Genomic DNA, 12,179 nt, shown 5'->3' on the forward strand with positions numbered 1-12,179 from the left:
AGTGATAGGAAAGTTAGAGAAATCGGAATATAAATCCATCAATTTATACCAATGAGTCACGTTGCCAACATTTCCATCTCTAATTGTATGATAAGACAACTCAGTAATTAAATATTAGTTATGATATTACTTCTAATTACTTCATGCCAACTTAATTTTGGCTCATCTTGACTGTTAGCAGATAACATTTTTAAAACATTTGTGAAGTCTCTTGTAACAATGATGAACAGTTGAGTAGCTAGAGGAATCTTCCACCAACAAATTTCAGCTGTGTAATATCCTTTCTAATGGAAAAAAAGAATCAGTTTGACATCAATAACTGGCCAACTCTTTGTATAATAAATATGGCAGCAGAGGGATTTGAACCCACGCCTCCGAAGAGACTAGAGCCTTAATCCAGCGCCTTAGACCGCTCGGTCATGCTACCACATGTGCATATCATTAGGATAGCTCACAGATCTAGAACATCAAAATTAAAGGTTTTTGTGTTTTAAAGTATTAATTGAAAAGATGTCAGCAAAGGTTAAAAGAAAGTTCATTATTAAACATAAAATCGATGAGAAATTCATATTTTTTATTGAATTGCATTTTGTTTATTTTCATTGAAATAACAAAAGAAATTGAGATGCATGAAGTAGTAAAATATTAGTTCTGATTGGGCACATAATTACTTCATGCAAAATTAAAATTTGAATATCTTTACTGTTAGCAGATATCATTATTTTAAAGGTTTGAGAAGACTGTTGCAACTATGATGAACTGTTTAGAACTCGGTGACTAATGCAGGATACTATCACCATCCTTTTTCAGTTGGTTAATATCTGATCAATCATGAATTGATGATAAATTGTTTTGAACTACTGCATGTGACAGCTTAAGGTGTGCTTCCACCAATTAAATGTAGCTTCTTTTATACCTTATCTACTTTAGGAAACCACTTTGATATAAGTCACTGGATCTTCTCCTTTTCAGTTGGTTAATATCTGATCAATCATCAGTTGATGATAAATTGTTTTAAACTACTGCATGTGACAGCTTAAGGTGTGCTTCCACCAACCAAATTTAGCTTCTTTTATACCTTATCTACTTTAGGAAACCACTTTGATATATATCACTGGATCTTCTCCTTGGAGAATAAATATGGCAGCAGTGGGATTTGATTCCAACGGCTTGAATAGCTCTGTCATCCTACAACCTGCTGTAAACTTTAAAATATTTTAGCTCTCATATCTGGAATGTCATTCAAAACTTTACCCAAAGTCAGGAAAAGCTGAGATAAAATGCAAAAGAAGCCAGGTACATTTAACAAGTAATGATTATATTTGACTTCAGATTTTCTTCAATTAGCGCAACTGATGAATCCAAACAACTTTGAAGTATTATTCATATGCCTAAAATAGACAGCTGTGAGATTTAAAAATTTGAATATCTTTACTGTTAGCAGATATCATTATTTTAAAGGTTTGAAAAGACTGTTGCAACTATGATGAACTGTTTAGAACTCGGTGACTAATGCAGGATACTATCACCATCCTTTTTCAGTTGGTTAATATCTGATCAATCATGAATTGATGATAAATTGTTTTGAACTACTGCATGTGACAGCTTAAGGTGTGCTTCCACCAACCAAATGTAGCTTCTTTCATACCTTATATACTTTAGGAAACCACTTTGATATAAGTCACTGGATCTTCTCCTTTTCAGTTGGTTAATATCTGATCAATCATCAGTTGATGATAAATTGTTTTAAAGTACTGCATGTGACAGCTTAAGGTGTGCTTCCACCAACCAAATTTAGCTTCTTTTATACCTTATCTACTTTAGGAAACCACTTTGGTATATATCACTGTTTCTTCTCCTTGGAGAATAAATATGGCAGCAGTGGGATTTGATTCCAGTGGCTTGAATAGCTCTGTCATCCTACAACCTGCTGTACACTTTAAAATATTTTAGCTCTCATATCTGGAATTTCATTCAAAACTTTACCCAAAGTCAGGAAAAGCTGAGATAAAATGCAAAAGAAGCCAGGTACATTAAACAAGTAATGATTATATTTGACTTCAAATTTCCTTCATTTAGCGCAACTGATGTATCCAAACAACTTTGAAGTATTATTCAAATGCCTAAAATAGACAGCTGTGAGATTAAAATCCAGATTGATAGGAAAGTTAGAGAAATCGGAATATAAATCCATCAATTTATACCAATGAGTCACGTTGCCAATATTTCCATCTCTAATTGTATGATAAGACAACTCAGTAATTAAATATTAGTTATGATATTACTTCTAATTACTTCATGCCAACTTAATTTTGGCTCATCTTGACTGTTAGCAGATAACATTTTTAAAACATTTGTGAAGTCTCTTGTAACAATGATGAACAGTTGAGTAGCTAGAGGAATCTTCCACCAACAAATTTCAGCTGGGTAATATCCTTTCTAATGGAAAAAAAGAATCAGTTTGACATCAATAACTGGCTTACTCTTTGTATAATAAATATGGCAGCAGAGGGATTTGAACCCACGCCTCCGAAGAGACTGGAGCCTTAATCCAGCGCCTTAGACCACTCGACGATGCTACCACATGTGCATATCATTAGGATAGCTCACAGATCTAGAACATCAAAATTAAAGGGTTTTTTGTTTTAAAGTATTAATTGAAAAGATGTCAGCAAAGGTTAAAAGAAAGTTCATTATTAAACATAAAATCGATGAGAAATTCATATTTTTTATTGAATTGCATTTTGTTTATTTTCATTGAAATAACAAAAGAAATTGAGATGCATGAAGTAGTAAAATATTAGTTCTGATAGGGCACATAATTAGTTCATGCAAAATTAAAATTTGAATATCTTTACTGTTAGCAGATATCATTATTTTAAAGGTTTGAGAAGACTGTTGGAACTATGATGAACTGTTTAGAACTCGGTGACTAATGCAGGATACTATCACCATCCTTTTTCAGTTGGTTAATATCTGATCAATCATGAATTGATGATAAATTGTTTTGAACTACTGCATGTGACAGCTTAAGGTGTGCTTCCACCAACCAAATGTAGCTTCTTTCATACCTTATATACTTTAGGAAACCACTTTGATATAAGTCACTGGATCTTCTCCTTTTCAGTTGGTTAATATCTGATCAATCATCAGTTGATGATAAATTGTTTTAAACTACTGCATGTGACAGCTTAAGTGTGCTTCCACCAACCAAATTTAGCTTCTTTTATACCTTATCTACTTTAGGAAACCAATTTGGTATATATCACTGGATCTTCTCCTTGGAGAATAAATATGGCAGCAGTGGGATTTGATTCCAGTGGCTTGAATAGCTCTGTCATCCTACAACCTGCTGTACACTTTAAAATATTTTAGCTCTCATATCTGGAATGTCATTCAAAACTTTACCCAAAGTCAGGAAAAGCTGAGATAAAATGCAAAAGAAGCCAGGTACATTTAACAAGTAATGATTATACTTGACTTCAAATTTCCTTCATTTAGCGCAACTGATGAATCCAAACAACTTTGAAGTATTATTCAAATGCCTAAAATAGACAGCTGTGAGATTAAAATCCAGAGTGAAGGGAAAGTTAGAGAAATCGGAATATAAATCCATCAATTTATACCAATGAGTCACGTTGCCAACATTTCCATCTCTAATTGTATGATAAGACAACTCAGTAATTAAATATTAGTTATGATATTACTTCTAATTACTTCATGCCAACTTAATTTTGGCTCATCTTGACTGTTAGCAGATAACATTTTTAAAACATTTGGGAAGTCTCTTGTAACAATGATGAACTGTTGAGTAGCTAGAGGAATCTTCCACCAACAAATTTCAGCTGGGTAATATCCTTTCTAATGGAAAAAAAGAATCAGTTTGACATCAATAACTGGCCTACTCTTTGTATAATAAATATGGCAGCAGAGGGATTTGAACCCACGCCTCCGAAGAGACTGGAGCCTTAATCCAGCGCCAGACCGCTTGGCCATGCTACCACATGTGCTTATGATTAGGATAGCTCACAGATCTAGAACATCAAAATTAAAGGGTTTTTTGTTTTAAAGTATTAATTGAAAAGATGTCAGCAAAGGTTAAAAGAAAGTTCATTATTAAACATAAAATCGATGAGAAATTCATATTTTTTATTGAATTGCATTTTGTTTATTTTCATTGAAATAACAAAAGAAATTGAGATGCATGAAGTAGTAAAATATTAGTTCTGATCGGGCACATAATTACTTCATGCAAAATTAAAATTTGAATATCTTTACTGTCAGCAGATATCATTATTTTAAAGGTTTGAGATGACTGTTGCAACTATGATGAACTGTTTAGAACTCGGTGACTAATGCAGGATACTATCACCATCCTTTTTCAGTTGGTTAATATCTGATCAATCATGAATTGATGATAAATTGTTTTGAACTACTGCATGTGACAGCTTAAGGTGTGCTTCCACCAACCAAATGTAGCTTCTTTTATACCTTATCTACTTTAGGAAACCACTTTGATATAAGTCACTGGATCTTCTCCTTTTCAGTTGGTTAATATCTGATCAATCATCAGTTGATGATAAATTGTTTTAAACTACTGCATGTGACAGCTTAAGGTGTGCTTCCACCAACCAAATTTAGCTTCTTTTATACCTTATCTACTTTAGGAAACCACTTTGATATATATCACTGGATCTTCTCCTTGGAGAATAAATATGGCAGCAGTGGGATTTGATTCCAACGGCTTGAATAGCTCTGTCATCCTACAACCTGCTGTACACTTTAAAATATTTTAGCTCTCATATCTGGAATGTCATTCAAAACTTTACCCAAAGTAAGGAAAAGCTGAGATAAAATGCAAAAGAAGCCAGGTACATTTAACAAGTAATGATTATATTTGACTTCAGATTTCCTTCAATTAGCGCAACTGATGTATCCAAACAACTTTGAAGTATTATTCAAATGCCTAAAATAGACAGCTGTGAGATTTAAAAATTTGAATATCTTTACTGTTAGCAGATATCATTATTTTAAAGGTTTGAGAAGACTGTTGCAACTATGATGAACTGTTTAGAACTCGGTGACTAATGCAGGATACTATCACCATCCTTTTTCAGTTGGTTAATATCTGATCAATCATGAATTGATGATAAATTGTTTTGAACTACTGCATGTGACAGCTTAAGGTGTGCTTCCACCAACCAAATGTAGCTTCTTTTATACCTTATATACTTTAGGAAACCACTTTGATATAAGTCACTGGATCTTCTCCTTTTCAGTTGGTTAATATCTGATCAATCATCAGTTGATGATAAATTGTTTTAAACTACTGCATGTGACAGCTTAAGGTGTGCTTCCACCAACCAAATTTAGCTTCTTTTATACCTTATCTACTTTAGGAAACCACTTTGGTATATATCACTGGATCTTCTCCTTGGAGAATAAATATGGCAGCAGTGGGATTTGATTCCAGTGGCTTGAATAGCTCTGTCATCCTACAACCTGCTGTACACTTTAAAATATTTTAGCTCTCATATCTGGAATGTGATTCAAAACTTTACCCAAAGTCAGGAAAAGCTGAGATAAAATTCAAAAGAAGCCAGGTACATTTAACAAGTAATGATTATATTTGACTTCAAATTTCCTTCATTTAGCGCAACTGATGTATCCAAACAACTTTGAAGTATTATTCAAATGCCTAAAATAGACAGCTGTGAGATTAAAATCCAGAGTGATAGGAAAGTTAGAGAAATCGGAATATAAATCCATCAATTTATACCAATGAGTCACGTTGCCAACATTTCCATCTCTAATTGTATGATAAGACAACTCAGTAATTAAATATTAGTTATGATATTACTTCTAATTACTTCATGCCAACTTAATTTTGGCTCATCTTGACTGTTAGCAGATAACATTTTTAAAACATTTGTGAAGTCTCTTGTAACAATGATGAACAGTTGAGTAGCTAGAGGAATCTTCCACCAACAAATTTCAGCTGTGTAATATCCTTTCTAATGGAAAAAAAGAATCAGTTTGACATCAATAACTGGCCAACTCTTTGTATAATAAATATGGCAGCAGAGGGATTTGAACCCACGCCTCCGAAGAGACTAGAGCCTTAATCCAGCGCCTTAGACCGCTCGGTCATGCTACCACATGTGCATATCATTAGGATAGCTCACAGATCTAGAACATCAAAATTAAAGGTTTTTGTGTTTTAAAGTATTAATTGAAAAGATGTCAGCAAAGGTTAAAAGAAAGTTCATTATTAAACATAAAATCGATGAGAAATTCATATTTTTTATTGAATTGCATTTTGTTTATTTTCATTGAAATAACAAAAGAAATTGAGATGCATGAAGTAGTAAAATATTAGTTCTGATTGGGCACATAATTACTTCATGCAAAATTAAAATTTGAATATCTTTACTGTTAGCAGATATCATTATTTTAAAGGTTTGAGAAGACTGTTGCAACTATGATGAACTGTTTAGAACTCGGTGACTAATGCAGGATACTATCACCATCCTTTTTCAGTTGGTTAATATCTGATCAATCATGAATTGATGATAAATTGTTTTGAACTACTGCATGTGACAGCTTAAGGTGTGCTTCCACCAATTAAATGTAGCTTCTTTTATACCTTATCTACTTTAGGAAACCACTTTGATATAAGTCACTGGATCTTCTCCTTTTCAGTTGGTTAATATCTGATCAATCATCAGTTGATGATAAATTGTTTTAAACTACTGCATGTGACAGCTTAAGGTGTGCTTCCACCAACCAAATTTAGCTTCTTTTATACCTTATCTACTTTAGGAAACCACTTTGATATATATCACTGGATCTTCTCCTTGGAGAATAAATATGGCAGCAGTGGGATTTGATTCCAACGGCTTGAATAGCTCTGTCATCCTACAACCTGCTGTAAACTTTAAAATATTTTAGCTCTCATATCTGGAATGTCATTCAAAACTTTACCCAAAGTCAGGAAAAGCTGAGATAAAATGCAAAAGAAGCCAGGTACATTTAACAAGTAATGATTATATTTGACTTCAGATTTTCTTCAATTAGCGCAACTGATGAATCCAAACAACTTTGAAGTATTATTCATATGCCTAAAATAGACAGCTGTGAGATTTAAAAATTTGAATATCTTTACTGTTAGCAGATATCATTATTTTAAAGGTTTGAAAAGACTGTTGCAACTATGATGAACTGTTTAGAACTCGGTGACTAATGCAGGATACTATCACCATCCTTTTTCAGTTGGTTAATATCTGATCAATCATGAATTGATGATAAATTGTTTTGAACTACTGCATGTGACAGCTTAAGGTGTGCTTCCACCAACCAAATGTAGCTTCTTTCATACCTTATATACTTTAGGAAACCACTTTGATATAAGTCACTGGATCTTCTCCTTTTCAGTTGGTTAATATCTGATCAATCATCAGTTGATGATAAATTGTTTTAAAGTACTGCATGTGACAGCTTAAGGTGTGCTTCCACCAACCAAATTTAGCTTCTTTTATACCTTATCTACTTTAGGAAACCACTTTGGTATATATCACTGTTTCTTCTCCTTGGAGAATAAATATGGCAGCAGTGGGATTTGATTCCAGTGGCTTGAATAGCTCTGTCATCCTACAACCTGCTGTACACTTTAAAATATTTTAGCTCTCATATCTGGAATTTCATTCAAAACTTTACCCAAAGTCAGGAAAAGCTGAGATAAAATGCAAAAGAAGCCAGGTACATTAAACAAGTAATGATTATATTTGACTTCAAATTTCCTTCATTTAGCGCAACTGATGTATCCAAACAACTTTGAAGTATTATTCAAATGCCTAAAATAGACAGCTGTGAGATTAAAATCCAGATTGATAGGAAAGTTAGAGAAATCGGAATATAAATCCATCAATTTATACCAATGAGTCACGTTGCCAATATTTCCATCTCTAATTGTATGATAAGACAACTCAGTAATTAAATATTAGTTATGATATTACTTCTAATTACTTCATGCCAACTTAATTTTGGCTCATCTTGACTGTTATCAGATAACATTTTTAAAACATTTGTGAAGTCTCTTGTAACAATGATGAACAGTTGAGTAGCTAGAGGAATCTTCCACCAACAAATTTCAGCTGGGTAATATCCTTTCTAATGGAAAAAAAGAATCAGTTTGACATCAATAACTGGCTTACTCTTTGTATAATAAATATGGCAGCAGAGGGATTTGAACCCACGCCTCCGAAGAGACTGGAGCCTTAATCCAGCGCCTTAGACCACTCGACGATGCTACCACATGTGCATATCATTAGGATAGCTCACAGATCTAGAACATCAAAATTAAAGGGTTTTTTGTTTTAAAGTATTAATTGAAAAGATGTCAGCAAAGGTTAAAAGAAAGTTCATTATTAAACATAAAATCGATGAGAAATTCATATTTTTTATTGAATTGCATTTTGTTTATTTTCATTGAAATAACAAAAGAAATTGAGATGCATGAAGTAGTAAAATATTAGTTCTGATAGGGCACATAATTAGTTCATGCAAAATTAAAATTTGAATATCTTTACTGTTAGCAGATATCATTATTTTAAAGGTTTGAGAAGACTGTTGCAACTATGATGAACTGTTTAGAACTCGGTGACTAATGCAGGATACTATCACCATCCTTTTTCAGTTGGTTAATATCTGATCAATCATGAATTGATGATAAATTGTTTTGAACTACTGCATGTGACAGCTTAAGGTGTGCTTCCACCAACCAAATGTAGCTTCTTTCATACCTTATATACTTTAGGAAACCACTTTGATATAAGTCACTGGATCTTCTCCTTTTCAGTTGGTTAATATCTGATCAATCATCAGTTGATGATAAATTGTTTTAAACTACTGCATGTGACAGCTTAAGTGTGCTTCCACCAACCAAATTTAGCTTCTTTTATACCTTATCTACTTTAGGAAACCACTTTGGTATATATCACTGGATCTTCTCCTTGGAGAATAAATATGGCAGCAGTGGGATTTGATTCCAGTGGCTTGAATAGCTCTGTCATCCTACAACCTGCTGTACACTTTAAAATATTTTAGCTCTCATATCTGGAATGTCATTCAAAACTTTACCCAAAGTCAGGAAAAGCTGAGATAAAATGCAAAAGAAGCCAGGTACATTTAACAAGTAATGATTATACTTGACTTCAAATTTCCTTCATTTAGCGCAACTGATGAATCCAAACAACTTTGAAGTATTATTCAAATGCCTAAAATAGACAGCTGTGAGATTAAAATCCAGAGTGAAGGGAAAGTTAGAGAAATCGGAATATAAATCCATCAATTTATACCAATGAGTCACGTTGCCAACATTTCCATCTCTAATTGTATGATAAGACAACTCAGTAATTAAATATTAGTTATGATATTACTTCTAATTACTTCATGCCAACTTAATTTTGGCTCATCTTGACTGTTAGCAGATAACATTTTTAAAACATTTGGGAAGTCTCTTGTAACAATGATGAACTGTTGAGTAGCTAGAGGAATCTTCCACCAACAAATTTCAGCTGGGTAATATCCTTTCTAATGGAAAAAAAGAATCAGTTTGACATCAATAACTGGCCTACTCTTTGTATAATAAATATGGCAGCAGAGGGATTTGAACCCACGCCTCCGAAGAGACTGGAGCCTTAATCCAGCGCCAGACCGCTTGGCCATGCTACCACATGTGCTTATGATTAGGATAGCTCACAGATCTAGAACATCAAAATTAAAGGGTTTTTTGTTTTAAAGTATTAATTGAAAAGATGTCAGCAAAGGTTAAAAGAAAGTTCATTATTAAACATAAAATCGATGAGAAATTCATATTTTTTATTGAATTGCATTTTGTTTATTTTCATTGAAATAACAAAAGAAATTGAGATGCATGAAGTAGTAAAATATTAGTTCTGATCGGGCACATAATTACTTCATGCAAAATTAAAATTTGAATATCTTTACTGTCAGCAGATATCATTATTTTAAAGGTTTGAGATGACTGTTGCAACTATGATGAACTGTTTAGAACTCGGTGACTAATGCAGGATACTATCACCATCCTTTTTCAGTTGGTTAATATCTGATCAATCATGAATTGATGATAAATTGTTTTGAACTACTGCATGTGACAGCTTAAGGTGTGCTTCCACCAACCAAATGTAGCTTCTTTTATACCTTATCTACTTTAGGAAACCACTTTGATATAAGTCACTGGATCTTCTCCTTTTCAGTTGGTTAATATCTGATCAATCATCAGTTGATGATAAATTGTTTTAAACTACTGCATGTGACAGCTTAAGGTGTGCTTCCACCAACCAAATTTAGCTTCTTTTATACCTTATCTACTTTAGGAAACCACTTTGATATATATCACTGGATCTTCTCCTTGGAGAATAAATATGGCAGCAGTGGGATTTGATTCCAACGGCTTGAATAGCTCTGTCATCCTACAACCTGCTGTACACTTTAAAATATTTTAGCTCTCATATCTGGAATGTCATTGAAAACTTTACCCAAAGTCAGGAAAAGCTGAGATAAAATGCAAAAGAAGCCAGGTACATTTAACAAGTAATGATTATATTTGACTTCAAATTTCCTTCATTTAGCGCAACTGATGTATCCAAACAACTTTGAAGTATTATTCAAATGCCTAAAATAGACAGCTGTGAGATTAAAATCCAGAGTGATAGAAAAGTTAGAGAAATCAAAATATAAATCCATCAATTTATACCAATGAGTCACGTTGCCAACATTTCCATCTCTAATTGTATGATAAGACAACTCAGTAATTAAATATTAGTTATGATATTACTTCTAATTACTTCATGCCAACTTAATTTTGGCTCATCTTGACTGTTAGCAGATAACATTTTTAAAACATTTGGGAAGTCTCTTGTAACAATGATGAACTGTTGAGTAGCTAGAGGAATCTTTCACCAACAAATTTCAGCTGAGTAATATCCTATCTAATGGAAAAAAAGAATCACTTTGACATCAATAACTGGCCTACTCTTTGTATAATAAATATGTCAGCAGTGGGATTTGAACCCACGCCTCCGAATTGACTGGAGCCTTAATCCAGCGCCTTAGACCGCTCGGCCATGCTACCAAATGTGCATATCATTAGGATAGCTCACAGATCTAGAACATCAAAATTAAAGGTTTTTTTGTTTTAAAGTATTAATTGAAAAGATGTCAGCAAAGGTTAAAAGAAAGTTCATTATTAAACATAAAATCGATGAGAAATTCATATTTTTTATTGAATTGCATTTTGTTTATTTTCATTGAAATAACAAAAGAAATTGAGATGCATGAAGTAGTAAAATATTAGTTCTGATTGGGCACATAATTACTTCATGCAAAATTAAAATTTGAATATCTTTACTGTTAGCAGATATCATTATTTTAAAGGTTTGAGAAGACTGTTGCAACTATGATGAACTGTTTAGAACTCGGTGACTAATGCAGGATACTATCACCATCCTTTTTCAGTTGGTTAATATCTGATCAATCATGAATTGATGATAAATTGTTTTGAACTACTGCATGTGACAGCTTAAGGTGTGCTTCCACCAACCAAATGTAGCTTCTTTCATACCTTATATACTTTAGGAAACCACTTTGATATAAGTCACTGGATCTTCTCCTTTTCAGTTGGTTAATATCTGATCAATCATCAGTTGATGATAAATTGTTTTAAAGTACTGCATGTGACAGCTTAAGGTGTGCTTCCACCAACCAAATTTAGCTTCTTTTATACCTTATCTACTTTAGGAAACCACTTTGGTATATATCACTGGATCTTCTCCTTGGAGAATAAATATGGCAGCAGTGGGATTTGATTCCAGTGGCTTGAATAGCTCTGTCATCCTACAACCTGCTGTACACTTTAAAATATTTTAGCTCTCATATCTGGAATTTCATTCAAAACTTTACCCAAAGTCAGGAAAAGCTGAGATAAAATGCAAAAGAAGCCAGGTACATTAAACAAGTAATGATTATATTTGACTTCAAATTTCCTTCATTTAGCGCAACTGATGTATCCAAACAACTTTGAAGTATTATTCAAATGCCTAAAATAGACAGCTGTGAGATTAAAATCCAGATTGATAGGAAAGTTAGAGAAATCGGAA

This window comes from Taudactylus pleione, unplaced genomic scaffold, assembly GCF_031769625.1.
Source record: "Taudactylus pleione unplaced genomic scaffold, aTauple2 ptg000016l, whole genome shotgun sequence".
Taxonomy (NCBI): domain Eukaryota; kingdom Metazoa; phylum Chordata; class Amphibia; order Anura; family Myobatrachidae; genus Taudactylus; species Taudactylus pleione.